The sequence below is a fragment of the Magnolia sinica genome, chromosome 4 (genome assembly GCF_029962835.1).
Source record: "Magnolia sinica isolate HGM2019 chromosome 4, MsV1, whole genome shotgun sequence".
Classification (NCBI taxonomy): Eukaryota; Viridiplantae; Streptophyta; class Magnoliopsida; order Magnoliales; family Magnoliaceae; genus Magnolia; species Magnolia sinica.
This window is the reverse complement of record NC_080576.1, coordinates 112354585-112371432: the sequence shown is the minus strand read 5'-3', so window position 1 is coordinate 112371432 and position 16848 is coordinate 112354585. Positions and strand designations below refer to the sequence as shown.

The 16848-nt window shown below is 39.9% G+C and overlaps 1 long non-coding RNA gene across 1 annotated transcript; it reads left to right on the top strand.

The window, feature by feature from the left end:
* The first annotated feature begins 9950 nt into the window (after nucleotides 1-9950).
* Nucleotides 9951-11572, top strand: LOC131243855 (uncharacterized). The gene is made up of 2 exons (XR_009170204.1): nucleotides 9951-10545; nucleotides 11306-11572. It is a non-coding gene; the product is annotated as an uncharacterized LOC131243855 (long non-coding RNA).
* The last annotated feature ends 5276 nt before the right edge of the window (nucleotides 11573-16848 follow it).

Below are 16848 nucleotides of genomic sequence, written 5' to 3'. Positions count from 1 at the left end.
GAGACTTCAATGGGTGAAAAGGACGCCGATGGCTACTCTCGCGAGTAGACATAGCACGTTAGTGGAATCCTACGTACAAAGGAACCAAATGGGTAAGTTACACGTGGGGTCATCCAGGCCGTTCAAGTGGACTAGTACTTTGGACCAAACGAAAGGATGGCACGTGTGATGTGGATAAACCCTGCCCAGGCTCCTTTTCATGGGTGGCGAACATGGCGCGAATGGGGAGCCTATTCGTTTATGGTTGGAAATGGATATGGAGTCAAAGCAGCAGAGGACCTTAATCCTTATCCTCTTCTCATGCTATACGGAACTATAATACTACGGACGGACGCGCGTTTTACGGGCAGGTCCTGTGACGACAGCTCTGTGGGGCCCACTGTTATGTTTCAGTGCACCAGTTTTGCCAGCTCATGTTGGACGGCATGTTAGTCCAAAATTACGGTACATCCAAAACTCAAGTGGGGCCCACCACAGGAAGAAACAGTGGGTGTTGAACGTCCACCATTGAAAACTTATTGGGGACCACTGAAGTTTTGGATTAGGTTAGATTTTATGTTTTCCCTTCATCATGTCTGGAATTACCTTATAAACAGGTTATATGTCATGTAAACATCACGGTGGGCCCTGGGAAGGTTTCTATGGTGGGTTTTTTTTCTCTCCACTATTTGGTGTGGTGTGGTCCACTTGAGTTTTGAATCTATCTCATTTTTGGGCTTCTACGCTAGCATGAGCAGTAGAAACTGATAGACGGAATGGATGTCACATGGACACGATGGTGGGCCCCTCGGAGCTCGGTGCTATAACTAGCCAGCCCAATCTGAACCCACGCACATAACATTAGACCATTGGTCTGGTGGGCTCATCGTTGGTTGGGTTATTGCCCCAAAAAATCATTGGCCCAGAAAAATCTATTTAAGTCTGTCGCTGTTCAAGCCCAGGCAGGCCCATTTTTGGGGCCTAAGCCCTGGCCCTACAGGGTGAGGCGGCTGATCTAGGCGGGGCCGTCCAGCTCTTTGCCAGGCCTAGTTACCATCCATCCATTTGCGTGCAGCCAACATGTCATACTACCTGTATGAAATCTGAGCCACCAAAATGGCTGGCCCCACCTTGAAGATGATTGGCCTTAAAAAGTAGGCTGATCCATCAATCAAGTGAGCCATCTAGTAGGAAAACAATGGACAGCCAATGAATTGACTCAATATACCTGTATGGTGCACTTGATGAATGGATCGTCCTGATTTTTGTCAGCAGCTTGCATGTCAGACGCTCCTGGCACGTTGGATCGATGGATGGACGTGATTTGTACGTTAGGATGGATGTGATCGTTCCTCCTTTACTTATCTTAACATGTTCTCAGCTTCTACTGTTTATGGTTGCGAATTGCCAGCATGGGGCCCACATGCAAAGATTGGCCAATGGTTTGAATCGTAATTCTTCTTGGTGTTAAAATAAATAAACGAGCGGTGTACGGAGTTTGCAATTCAACATGCACCTAAAGCTGTACAAATCCATACACGGGCATAAGCATAAAATACTGGCACGTGTGCAACATTCCAGCTTTCTCTATTCTTGGAAATATTGATTAGATCATCTGCCTAAAAAATAAAACAATTTCCCTCTCTGGTGGGCACAACATACAAAATAAATGGTCAGTTTTTTTTTTTTTAGCCATTCATTTATTTTGAATAATGGCCCACCTGTGGTGTGATCCGACGTGATTTTTATGCCAAAGGATCCAAATAATATGTATATTAATCATAGATATACCATATACCTTAGGACATCGTGAGTGATATAGGGACCCTAGATTCACAGGCCGATCTTGGATGGAAGTGTTTGACGTTGGGGACGGAGGCTTTGAAGCCTACACTTCTTCAGAAGGCATGGAGCCTCAGGGACAGGGGCTTCCAGCTAGCACAAGGCAGCCGGCGTGGCATCCAGAACATGGAAGTTTATGTCATTAGTCCATCTCAGATGCTCGTGCAATAGTCAAGCCCTGGGAGTCACATGCAGAGATGGTCCAATGGCTTATTGCCCACCCAAAGAGTGAAAATTGTGTGATTTTCTAAGCATTATTTCCAACCTTGGAAAGCTCAGATCTCAAAAACGTGCTTCATATTTTCACGTGGGACTTGTGTGGGTGTGTTTGGCTACCCCTTGTGGAATTAGCAAATCTCTTATTTAATCAAACAGCCGTTGAACTGAAAAATTTCAGCCATAACAAACAATTTCCAAGTTGCCATGAATTAATTTCCAGTTTAGTGAATATATCATGAAATTTTATGATATTTTGTACAACCAAATGCACTCTTATGGCATTTTGGATAGAATGAGAACTATGGAATGCAATCAATTTACATATGGAGCCTCAGGGTCAGGGGCTTCCAGCTAGCACAAGGCAGCCGGCGTGGCATCCAGAACATGGAAGTTTATGTCATTAGTCCATCTCAGATGCTCGTGCAATAGTCAAGCCCTGGGAGTCACATGCAGAGATGGTCCAATGGCTCCCCACAGCCTATCAAACATGGCTTGCTCACTCGTCCAAGTGAGATGCAACTTGTCTAAATCAAGTCTATCCAATTCACCTCCCCAATATATGAATATATGATTTGTTTTTTATGAGAGACGACGTGATCCACTCATCAAGTGGACCACACTTATAATCTTTTATTATGTTAGAAGCTATCCATTGTTAAACAATGGTTCATCCACCTAAAGATTCTATCAAGCTGACTTTCACACAAGGTGATTTTCATGGTGGGGTTGAACTGTTATATGGATTAGACATCTGTAAATAACAGGGTCCGTCAATGCCACTGACATACCATTGGCATGCCATCTAGTAGTCGATGCCATTAAAAAAATTTCAGAAAATTCATGTTTTGTCGTTAAAATGTTTCGGTGTTTCTACTCAATATTAATGGAGGTGTTCGTTGCTATTGACAGATTGTTGATGTCATCAAAGTCTCATCAAAGATACCATTAAGTATGTTTGCAGAATTGCATAAGTGTGGGCTTTTTAAGTCACTATGTTTTCATAATGCATTATTCATCGCTTTATGTCGTCGTCTATATATTTTTGTTATTATTTATTCAAAACCATACCAAAGCCATGTTTCTCCAAGCTGCTTAGTTATGTGTGCAGACCTAGACCCAGGTGAGGATTCTAAATCATATTTGAAATGAGCCCAGGTGGTCCCAATAGAGCTTTCTTTAACCTTGGAAATATTGATTAGACTTCTAATCTAAGAAATCAAACAATTTCACTATTTTACCTAGTAAATTGACATTTAAAAAAAAATATAAAAATAAAAATTGAGCCATTAATTAATTTTGAATAATTTGGCCCACCTGGGGTGTGAGCTGACTTGATTTTTATGCAAAAGATCAAAACAATATACCAAACCCGACAGATACTTCATTATCTCACACACATACGGCTCCGATGTGCTTGTGAAATTAGCAAACATCTCAGTTATGACTCAGTAATCAGGAATGAAGTTGCATTTGGTTGCACCTATTTAGACCGATTAATCAAAACAATTTATAATACTTGACCTTTGATCCTGCTTGAATGTGAGTCTTTGAAAATTTCATTTGTAAATAGTGATGGTCAAAATCATCCATTAAAATAAGTTTTATAAGGCAGCCGGCATGGCTTAACATCTAGAACATTGAAAGGTCATATCATCAGTCCATCTCAGCATGCCCATGAAGGAGTGAGGCTCTTGCTGTCACATGTGGAGATGGTCAAACGGTTCACCAAACCGTATCAAACATGGATTTCTTACTCATCCTAGTGAGAATTTGGATTCAAATATGGATTGCTCACTGACATAGAGTGGGTCGCGAACAGTTTCATTACCAAGATGGATCAAAAAAGGCTCGGTTGATAACAAAAGTAATCCGGATTGTCAGACCTTAAATCGGATGTATCTTGCAATCCAGAATGAGTTATTCGACGTAAAATATATAATTTTGAGATAAAATGAGCTACTTTGGCCACTCAACCCTACACCGAGTTGTGCAAGCTGAATTTGTAAAATACTACCAAATCAACAGTCGTTGGCCGAAAACCTTACACACTAGTAGACATCATGACCGTCTATAAATAATAAGTTTACTATTTATACTAAGTTGCGAATTCTGATTTCTCTGTAGTTGTCGCTTAGACCGTGATGGACCTCATCATGTCACTCACTCATCTAAAAACTCATTTTAGATTTGAATTTACTAGAAAATTTTTTAAAATTTAAATTCAAAATTAAAAAGTTTTTAATAAATTTAAATTTTAAAAAGTTTTATAATAATTTGAAATTAAAATTTAAAAGGTTTCATAATAAGTTTAATCCTCTTCGTCTCTTCGGTATATGTTTTCTTTTAGGGATTTATTTCCGATAATTCCACCTTGTAATTGATATTACAAGAAAATGCTTTAAGATTGCATGTTTATCAAGTTATTCTTTTGAAGAGGTGAAAAGTATAATTTACCTTTATGAGAATTAAGTACAACCTAAACCCAGGGCTCCCCGCCTCATATGAACCCTATTGCATTTATCACACTATGATGCTATGTGGGCCCTACTGTGATGTGTTTAAGAAATCCACACCAACCACTAGTTGCTTGACTCAATTTTAAGTGTAAGTCTAAAAAAATCCCCACTCTTGATTCAGACGGACCAAATGATTGGAAAAGGTGTATAGGGTAACACCTACCCTCCAAACTATCTCCCTCGATGTGGCCTATCTGAAGCATGGGTTGTCCTGATTTTTTGGCACTAGGTTTAAATTTTGGTGTGGCATTTGATGTTTTGAGTAAATTTTACATGATCATCATAGTGGGATCTTAAATATATATATATATATATATATATATATATATATATATATATATTATAGTAAATGCCTCTCTAGATATTTTCATTGTGAGGTTTATTTTCCATCGAGCCCCTTCATAAAGTTACATGGACATGGATGAAGTGAAAACACAAATATCAGCTTGATTTGGGCCTTCGTGGCTGTAAAAGGTTTTCAACAGTAAATGTGAAATTCACATTGTTTCATGTAGTGTGTGTCCCACTTGAGCCTTGTATCTCCTCCTCTTTTTTTTCTTTTTTTTTTTTCTTCTTTTTTGTCTCATGCTCTAAAACAACATGAAGAATAAAATATAAAAAATTAATGGAAGGTGTGGATGTGACCCGTACATCGTGATGGGGCCCATAGAAGTACCACATGCCAATACTTTCAGTTTTCTTCTCCCTGAAATGTGCTGCACTACACAACAAGCAAGTGAATTTCTTGAGGTGCCAAGTTTATGTGACTATACCATAATATATTTATTATATTTACATTGTTCATCTATTTTTTTCCAATCATTTTAAAATATGAAAAAAAAAAAAAAAAAAGGCAAATTCAAAGCCTAAGTAGACCACACCATAGAAATAGTTGGATTTGATACCTACTGACATAGAACTTTCTAGGCCAAGAAAGCTATGATTAAGTTGATATCCGTATTTTCGCATTCATATCTATGTGACCTCATGAATAAGTTAGATAGCAAATAAACCTCATTGTTAGCCTTAAAAAGGTTTCAACGGTAGTTTGTTTAATCCACTTAAGCTTTAGATGTGCCTCATTTTTGGATTCATGCTTTAGAATGATCTGAAAAAAGTGATGAATGATGTAGATCTAATACATAAATAATGGTGGGGCTCACAAAAGTTCTGTAGGATTAAAAGTTGTGTTGTGCAATACTTAATTAATGGGAAAAGGGAAAATCAGCCAATTTTGTTAGCAGGTGACGATGTGGACCAATGAGAAGCTACGATAGTAACATGGACAATCTGCGTTCCTTTGTCATACATGAATTCTTTCGCAAGGAATATTAGACTTTTTCCCTCTTTTCTATACCAATGTAAGAATGTTTTGGTAAATATCCAACCTCAAAGCATTTTCTGATAATATAATGCATCAGGAGGAATTTTCTGAGCAAATATCCTTATCTTTTTTCATGAGAAAATGTGTCTAATTGGTGTGATCCACTCATCAAGTGGACCACATTCAGATCTTTTATTATATCAGCAGCTATAAATTGTTCATGATGGTTCAATCCACTTGATGAATGTCTCAAGCTGAGTTTCGTACAAGGTGATCTTAATGTTGGGGCCGAACTATTGGATGGGTTGGATGTCTCACACACATGAAAGTTTGGAATTAACATTTCTCTTCACTATTTATTATTTTCTGATTTAAAACCATACCAAAGTCATATTTCTACATGTAGCCCGAATCTGTATGCAGATCCTATTGGGGATTCTAAATCATGCTTGAAATGAGACCCGATGGGCTCAATGAGCTACTCGGATCCGCTTCTTGGTTGAGTTTTACTTAGGCACCATCTCACTATTCACATCAGTCATGGAAATTGCTATTCATCAATCAAACGAGCGGATGCATATGAGTTTCTAATATCCATGAGATCCAAGCTACACAATCAGATGACAGTGGATGTGTGCAATGGACTGGGCCAGGATAAGCTTGCCAAGGCCCCAATCCTCCAATGGACTTACCACGGTGCGCCTGAACATGAGCCCAAAAAAATGGTTGACTTAGAACGGCCCAAAATGGCCTATTTCCTAAGGCAAATACTCCTAGTACTTGTACATTGATAAGGTGGGCCACACACACATTAAGAGAGGAATTTATTAAAATGAAAATCAAGGTTTTAATACGCGGATGATGATTGCAGCGACGTAAAAGTAAAATGGACATGTGCACATGAAGTGAGTCTGGCCTAATCCCGGCCCAGCAATTGAACGAGCCATTCATGCCGAACCCAACTCCTATCATGGTCAAAGCTATCATGTCAAAGCCTAGTCTAAAACCACGCCTGCGGGCCGCCTGTCCCATTGCAACATCTCATGAGCTGCACTGGGAGTGGATTCAATTAGGCCGGGGTAACAAGGACTTTCAATACATTATGAGCTGGCTCCATTTCATTGTCCTACCAAACACCATCAAGGTCCAGTACTCTGTCTTTGGCAGGTATTAATCGACCAATGAAATAGCTCCACATCACAGCTTTTTATGAACATGTGGATGTCCTGAACTAAAAAATCAGGTTCATGTCACCGTTTGGCTCTCAAGCACTAGGAAATGTTGGGTTAAATAAAGTAGACCAATGGTCAATGTTTCTTTTCGAGGGTTCAAAGGGTCTAGAAAATGGGGCGTGTATCACGTTACCTTGTCTTGCGGGGGATTGTACTCTTAGGTGTCAATCAATCAGGTGGGCCCAGTTGATCATGCAAACCTTCTTAACACAAAGCAACTGGGCCATGCTTACTATCACACCATGCTCGGACCAGAGTTTCTACAATGGTTCACTGATCCGAATCACGACTGGGACCCAACTAACCATGGATGGGCCATACAACAAACAGTCCTTTTTAAGGTTGAGTGTGGATCATCGCCGTGTTTCTTTCTTAACCGTCTATTTTTTGGCCTCCAATTGAAGGTTAGGATTCATTCCTCAAGGAGATTTTTGGTGGATGGGCCATCCACACCGGGTCCCATGGAATCAAGGGTTTGGATTACTGAACCCTGGCCCATTTGTACAAACCGAAAAGAACAATGATTGGATTGTACCTAGTTTGTCTGTTTCTCGCGACTAAAATATATGCTTTCTCAGTGTGAACGGTATTATGAATACGCGCAAACATCTGGAAGGTAGGCTGACAACTGGATAAGTAGAGGTAGAATCCAGTACAATCGTTCACATCTCGCTACGGTGAGAATTTCTTTGTGGGGCCCAAGTGGAGTAACGCACAATCACGATGGACCACTGGATAGGAAGTATAGACCGTCGATTGCACACGGCTCCAACATAAACGTGATTCTATATCACAGCTTTTTAAATAACGGTCTTCAAATGGAGGGTCTGTATACTTTTACTCTTACAGTCCATTTTGTTTGCCATTATTCTTATGGTTGGGATTATCTGATCATGTTTCTTTTAGCTTCAGGTGCAATCTATAGTGGATTCCTCCTATCAAACGGTCTTTATTAATGATAGGTGAGCTGGTTTGGGACCATATGAATTTCGTTCAGGATAATAGCTTTCAGTAGAGAAGTAAACGGGTTAATTGCAGAAGCATCCCCTCAGTTATCTTGTGAAAATTACAAATAACCTCCACATAGTTTGGATTATTGCAGGAACCTCCCCTACATGGGAGAAACTAGAGGAAACTGTCCTAAATGACTGAAGTTAACTCAAAAGTGCTAATAGATTGAGGGTGTTACTTGGGCAGGTTGGTTTAAGTTGAAAGTGAACCTGAGCCCAACCCAACCTCAAGTTGACCCAACCTGCATCCCAACTCGAGGTGCCCAACTAGAATTCCTCAACCTCATAGTGACCAACCCAACTCATAAGCATATGATTAATCTCATTTGATCTGAAATTTTTTAAACTTGAACCCAACCAATTTCAGATTGGGTTGAGTTTTTGAAGGAACCGGACCCAAGGACCCTGACAACCAGAAGCCAAGTTGTAGTTCCATGCGTGGAAACCAGCAGTGAATCGTTAAAACATGGGGGAGGTACGTGTAATGATTGAAATAAGAGGTAAGGAATGTGTAATTTCTATATAGTAAAGGATGCAATTGTAATTAACTTAAAGTAAATAAATGTCACTGTCCAAAGGCTAAAAACAAAGGGAATCAAGTAGACATGGAAAGGTACCTCCACCTAAGCTTGCATGGAAGAAAAATGAGAAGAAAACAAGGGTTGGATCAAATCAAATTGACAAAACCAGGTGGCAAATTTGAATGCACCTTCCCAACCATTGGTTTTTCTTTCTTTAGTCCAAGAGGTGGGCCCCACCTGTAGGTAAAGAAAGGAAGCTTCGATTCCTCTATGAGATTCTCAATATGGTAGTCCGCGGTGCTGTTTGGAAGTGTAGTCTGCAAGGCATCCATCATACATGCGGCCCACGCAACCACTGATCGGAACAATTCATCCAGTGGGCCCCACTGTAGATGATGTTCATCACGTAAATACCAATGGTTTGAAAATCCTAAATGGCTCATTAATCGGATTACTGTTGGATTTTTCATTGTAACCATCTATGGGTTTTGGAGGGTGGGCCCACAAAATTTTAACCGTAAGACACCCACTATGGGACCCATGAGATGCATGGTTTTGATTACCAGAATCGGGCCTATGAAGGATAGACACGCCGAACATTACAATTTCCGCATGTGTACAAGCTTCCAACCTGCTTACCGACGTACAACGAAGCTGCATGGAATTCCCACCGCGCTCTACTGTGGAGGATAACATGATCCACAGCTGAGGACGTGCAAAGTATCCTCCATCCTTTAGTTTCTAAGGGTGGGGGCTACAGATCGATGATCCAGGGCGTCCATCTCACGCGAAAGACAAGGATAGCGAGTTCCAGAAAAAATTCCTCTGATTGTACTTTTCTGATGAAATCTGGACCGTTTCTCTATTTCCTTCTCGACCATCCATTTTGAAAGACTCTTATGGAAGGATCAAGATCATTTTATCAGGAAAAATTTCATGGAATCTGCAACACACTGTGGGTCCCACAAGAACAAATGCCTGGATCATCGAGCTGATGGCCTTGCAAGTACAAACTCAAAATTCGAGGATCCTATGCATCAAGCTCCCCTAGATTATCCTCTGATTCCTCCCCTTCTAGAGGAAGCGGATTAGGTGCGGCCCCCGTCCTCACCCAGGACAGTGCGGCCCTTAACGTGGGGCCCATATTGGTGCATGTATTCTATATCCATGCCGTCCATCCGTTTTTCCAAGTCCTTTTAGGCCATGAATCTAAAAATGAAGTAGATCCAATTCTAAGGTGGATCATACCATAGTAAACAGTAGATATTGATCAGTAATGGGCCACATAAGCTTTGGGTCAAGCTGATATTTGTTTTTTTTTTTTTTCCTTCATCCAGATTTATGTGATCTTATCAACAGGTTGGATGGGAAATAAACATTACGGAAATTTACGGTGGGCCCTAGGAAGTATTTAATTGGTAGAGCATTCAGTCACCACTGTTTCCTACAGTATGGTCCACCTGATATTTTCTTCTTCTTAATTTTTCTCTCATGCCATAAAATGATCATGAAAAACGTATGGACGGCGTGGATATAGAATAAATACATCAAGGTAGGCCCCAAGGTAAGGGACGTACCGTCTTGGGTGAGGCCGGGGCCGAACCTAATCCATCCCCTTCTAGAAGGCCCCACCTGCTCAAATTCACAGAGAGAGAAACCCACCATTATTAAACAATTATAATATTAAAGAAATCAACTTTCCATGGATCTTTCCACAGGTCGTCGCTGTAGATAGACTCTCATATAAAAAAAAGAGAGTTGTGCTCTAATCCAAAAACTCAAAAAACAGAATCATGGGTCTCTGCAGGCATTGCATGGTCTTGGCCTTGATCTTGATTTCCATCCAATCTCACTTCCACACAGGTGTAGAAGCCAGAGCACTGCCCTTCATCAAGCAAGAAAGTAAGAAAAGAAAAAGCCCACTTCTCTTTCTTTCTTCGTTTTTTCTTTTTTTCTATCTATCATGATCGAGTGTTTTCTTCTTGTCACGCGTGCCAACATGGCACCCACGTGCAAGATCGAACCCGCTCATCACGTTGGTTTCTGTGGGTGAATGTTCCAATTCTAAAGCCATCCAGGTCTGAACAATATGTTGCCCACATTTGTATGAAAAAAATGGACAGTCAATAATGTGACCGAGGGTCCATATTCACTACTTGGTCCGCCTGTTCGTCTAAATTTTTTGGGTATGGGCATTGAGCAGTGTTCCACCTGATTAATGGCACGGATCTTACACAAGTTTACCATGTTGGCACGTGTGGTTTAGGAGAAAACCTTTCCACTGGCAAGCGAGAAGTAAAAGCCCTCTTTCTCTCTATCGAGATTGAGTGTTTATTCATGTTAAACGTCTCAACATGGCACATGTGTGCAAGATCCAAGCCGCCTGTCATGGGACCAAAAATCAGCTTTGTCCAATCAATAGGTGGGCCACGCGTGCATGATGAAGATGGATGATCAACAGTCCATATTCACTACTTGCAGGCTACCTATGGGCCTTTTTTTTTTTTGGGTCAGGGCATTTCATCGGTGTTTTGCCTGATGAAGGGACCTGATCTCACACAAGTGTACCATGTTGGCATGTGTGCTCCCTTATCTGTCTTCTTCTCATCTTTATTTGAGGTTCTATAATACTTAACTGTATCTCTTTGGTTTTTGGTTACAGGATATGTCAAACTATTGGCATCGCTTGGAGTCATGTGTAGGTGTTGTGATGGTGTTGGAGGTGAATGCCGGACTACGTGGGACTCATCGTGCCCCAAGCTCGATTGTGGGCCATGGAAATTTCATTGATCTTCTACGGCTGAGATTTGCCCATGTACATTTCCCTGTATTGTGCTCATTAAGAGTACTAATTTTGATTTTGAAATGTCGGAATCAGATAGCAGTTCATGTAATTAATTGGCCTCAGAAAATGCTGTCTTTGTGTGCATGATTCCTTTCAAGCTCTATGTGATCTGGACCGTTGATCTGGTGGTCCACCACGTGGATCCTATAGATAAAAAACCCCACAGTGATCGGACAAGTCCAACTGTTTTTTTTTAGAACTGACCATCACCTTCTTCATGCTGCTGATGAGATGAGATCAGTACCATAGTCTGGTGGTTTTGATTGTTCGGGTAGTGCTATCCATGAGAGAGCCACCGAATTAACAGTCCAGATCATGAGATAAAAGTGCCACAAGAATATTAATGAATGATATCAACCAACACCACATTTAGCTATGAAATTAAACAAGAGTGGTAAGCCCCTCTACAGGGTCTGATGGTATCCATTGCTGTGATGAACGGTGAATAACAGTTCATCAAAGCTGGCGAATTCAAATGACAGGGAAAAGAGATGTTTGATAATTCCACACTGGTGTGGGAGCCCTACACATGCATATAACATGTGTGTACGTGTGTGAGAGATCTGAGCTTTCCATCAGCTGCAACACTGTTTAGATCTTCTAACATAAAAATCATGCTATTTAACACCTCAGGAGGGCCACAGCATATAAAAACAAATGAATGGCTAAAAAATCATCAATTTACTTTGTACGTTGCAACCCACCTGAAAAGTGAAATTGTCTAATTGTTTAGGTAGAAAAAGATCTAAGAATTATTTTCTACCTTCTGGAAATCTCAGATCTCACACGTGTTTCCATCTTTGGACTTATTCCCGCACGTCTAACTGTAGGGCTCTAAACGTGTGGAATTAGAGAACCTCTAGAAAAAAAAAAAAAAAAAGAAGCCATGAATTGAATAAAGTGTTTTCAAAAGGGGGGTGAGATAGTCATAATCCCCATAAATAAATACACACCTTCTCATACCTTCCACACGGTGGGGCCCACCTACATGCGAAGGAACAGTTGACACGGTGCGAGTGGACCCCACCACATAGTCCCAATTGAGAAGGCATTATTATGTTTTTCAAATGGATTAATTAATGATATGGAGACCATTACCATCACATGCCTATTGGAGTAGTTGCATTGGGTTGGGTGGTTGTGATTCTTTAAATAATGATATTTTGACAATTTCTACAGTGAAGGAAAGTACCATCCTTAGTTGGGGAAGCCCATTGGCTGGCGTACCACACACTACCGACTTGGCTGGTGTGTTGATGTCACCAAGTCATGTGGGTCCCATAATGAGATATGTCTTATATCTAAACTGTCCATTCATTTGGCCAGCTCCTACAAAGTAGCGGGGGATTGGACGTCTACCATTGAAATCTTTTTTGGTTCAGATATGTTTTAAATACATATTATATTTGTTTTTCCTCTTCATACAAGTATGTATGACCTTATGAATAGAGTAGGTGGAAAATAGATATCATGGTGGTCCCTACAAATGTTTCAATGGTGAGAATCATTGTCTTCACTGCTATTTATGGTGTGGTCCATTTGAGCTTTGGATATGATTCATTTTTGGACTCATGCTCTAAAATGATCTAGCCAAACGGATGATCGACATGCTTCCTAATTGGATCATACTTTGGTTTTCAGAAATAGATTCGAGGAATTGAATTTATAGGTTTACTTGTTTCTACCATTCATCTATTTTGCCATATCATTTTGGAACATGAGCCTAAAACAGTGACAATATAAGTAACCACTCCGGTGAGAATTAAACTCTTATTGTTGAAAACTTTCCAAGACCTTTTGTTGTGTTTTTTGGCCATCCAACCTACTCATAAGGTCACATAAACTTGTATGAAGGGAAAATATAAATATTAGCTTGATCCAAAACTTTTGTCATCTCTGATGTGTGGTCCATTTGAGCCCTTTATTTGTCCTTCTTTTTTTTTTTTTTTTTTTGCTTATGCCCTAAAATGATATGTTGAAATGGATGGATAGCATAAAGAAAACATATACGTCACAATAGGCCCCCATAGCCCATGACAAGACCGTCCATGTTTAGTTAAGTCGTGGGGTAGTACCTAATCCGTACCCTAATTACCCTAATTTATGTGTACATTTAAAAAAATTATAGGATATAAATTTTTCTAAAAATTCAATTCTCAAAATTTGTTGTTTCATGATTCTCATTCAACAATTATAAATCGAAAAATTAATATTAAAAATAACATTTCAAGTATTCAAGCGCTACTGACAGAATCTCTTTTATTAAGAAATAGAAACAGATTCACAATCCCTTCTACAGTTCGTGGGAGTCAAACCGCCCCTGAGAAAAAGCCAGTGATTGAATGCCTCGAATCTTCCAAACCTAGAGATATAGTCATAGCATGATGTATCAGCAGTGGGATTCATTAGATAGCAACGGTTTAGATCACTTGAAAAATGGGCCCCACTTGCACAAAGCTGGAAACCCAGCTTTAATTTATGTATGGTCCCCACTTCTTCTAGAAGAATGCAAGTCTTCAGTAGTCGTTGGGCTTATAATAGCCATTCATGTATCGATGAAGCTGATAAGATATGCTTGTTCTAGATTGAAAAGTCTTCTATTCTATTGGGATCTTTTCTCAGTCAAAGATGGAGGATTAAGATTTTGCATTTTTTTTATAACAAAGAGAAATAGTCATTATCTCTAAATCTAATGCCCCGTGCATGCACACAAACGTTTCATTCATCCATTTTTGGGCGGTCAATCACCACTGTTTCCTGTGGTGTGGTCCACATGAGATTTGAATCTGCCTCATTTTTGAGTTCATGTCAAAAGGAATGGACGACATGGATAAAACACATACATCCTAGTGGGACGCACATAGCTTTTCCCGTACCGACCTGGTACTAAACGGGTCACCACCAAATCCGAATCCACGTGGATGCACAAACGTCTCATTCCTCCACTTTTTATAGCGTACATGCATATATCTACGATGATCCAAACCGTTCATTCATCAAGGACTATCACTATTGGACCATAAAACAAAAACAGAGATAATTACACAATCCTAACCATGTAAAAAATACTGTATGTTGTGAACCATTATTTAAATGATTGTGAATGTTGGGTCACCGTTATTTTTGGACTATAATCTGATCATGATTTTCCCTAGTGAAATAACGGTTCAGATTGTCGCACGTGTATGTCAATGCACACTAAAGAAGGTGAAGAGGGGCATCGCATGCCATCTTCAATGCATTATCAGCTTGCACGCTCTAATTCTTCACTCTGGGAGTTATTCGATGAGAAAATTATCACTGTAGACGCCACCTTTTATCCAACGTCTTTTATGAACAGTAGAAAAGTTACCTTCCCAACTTAGACCTTGTACGTACGAACAGAGCATTTGAGGACGAAAATACCCCTGTCCGTACGTGCAATGCTTTGTGAAAAGCACGGGTATTTTCGTCCCCTCATAGGCATATGCACATTACCTCCGTACACTTGGTATACACCTAACACAATCAGCCCCGTTCAAATCATGGGACCATCAATATCCCTAAAATTCCAGTTGATTAAAGGAGGCTAACCTCTTGTTAATGGATACATGTTTGTGAATTTGGACAGGTGACTACTTTTCATTCTAACCGTCCATTATGGTACGAGTCAATGAGCACATGCATGCAGTAGAGCAGAAGAGATTGGTCAGCTGATAGTCATTCTACACTTTGGCAGTTCAAAGTGTCATCCTTACACTCATCAAATGGTCAATGCCCATAAAAAAATGGACCGTCCAATTGAGCGGCCACCGCTTCAATGCATGAATCGAGTAACTTAAACAAGTTTTGGGGGAATCTAATCAATGCCACATGTTGCGGACACAAAAGAATACCCTCAAAACTAGTATTTTATATAGAGAAATGCTCACATCGACCGGTTGGACAATAACTTATCATCCATCCATTGGATAACGTCCAATTTATTCTGTACATACAAGATCCACACCGTCGAATAAGTTGGCCCCACTGTGAGGATCACCATATGCAAAATCAGCCTAATCGACACTCGTATCGAGCGCAGCTTAGGCTGATAAGTGGATGGGTGATTTTCATATATGATGATCCTCATGTTGGGGGCCAACTTATGGACAAGATGGATCTAGCATGTACATGATAGATTGGAGGTTATTCGTTGAGTGGACGGTAAGTTATCGTCAAGATTTTTCTTTCATATAAATAATTTCATTATTTTATATATTTTAAGTTGTTCATTATCATCATCCTCTATCTCACCATAGCCTGTCTTATCTATTAGGGCTAACTTATTATTATTATTTGCCAAATATTCAACTATAGTCATCCGGCAGGCACCGACCATTCTCTACTTCATCTTGATACCATCTCGCACATCGCCGCTGGATTAAGATCACGAATTTTGCTATGTTCTTATTTTATCGTTACATATTTTAATCATTTAATGTGGTTGTGGTGGGATATGATTATCCATTGGAAGAATGTGTATAATGAAAAACAATCACCTATGGTTACATGCCTCTTTAGACATTCCTACCGTTGAAACAGTAGGGCCTACCATGAAGATCGCCCTTCTTTAAAAGCCAGGATGATATGCTTACTAGGTGGATCACATGTTCGGTCAGACTAATCAATTTTCAATTTATCATACCATTGGATGAGTGTGTTGAAGTGATAAAAGTCCCTTGATATACATTGATACACCACACTCTGACAGCTTAAGCTTTTAGAGTAAATGGTTGTTTAACAGAGTGGACCAAGCGCCAGGCGTATGATTTTCAGGGTAGATATGTCCTACACAATTGACATGTAAGTGGAAAAGATGATATGGTGCCACAAGGTGTGCTATGGTTGGCTGTTGACCCGATCTCGTGTATAAGAGATGCAGACATGGTCAATTTGTGCTTGGATTGTTGGTTGATTTTCAATTTTCTTTTTTAAACGTCATTTAAATATTTTTTAAAAAATCATTTTACTCTTTTATGTGATGTTTCTTATTTATTTTATTTTCAACCGATTTCCCTCTCTCTCATGAATGTGGACAGAGTCCATGTAATTGCAAGGTTGGTTGATTAGCCGGTGCTAACTTGGAGAGCCATGGTCCATTAAAAGTGCCTACTAAACATTTAAATGTGGACCATTAACTAAATCTTACTTAAATCGCCTATCCAATCATGTTTTGAAAATTTTTAAGTCAAATCAAAACAAGATTGGGTCTGCCAAACAACTCCTTAATGAATAGATGGCAGTGGTGAGTGGCACCAACTAAGCCATTCAGGTTGGCTAACCATCATGAACATGGTGTTTCTCCCCATGCAGCACCTCTTTTGTTTTTATGACATAAA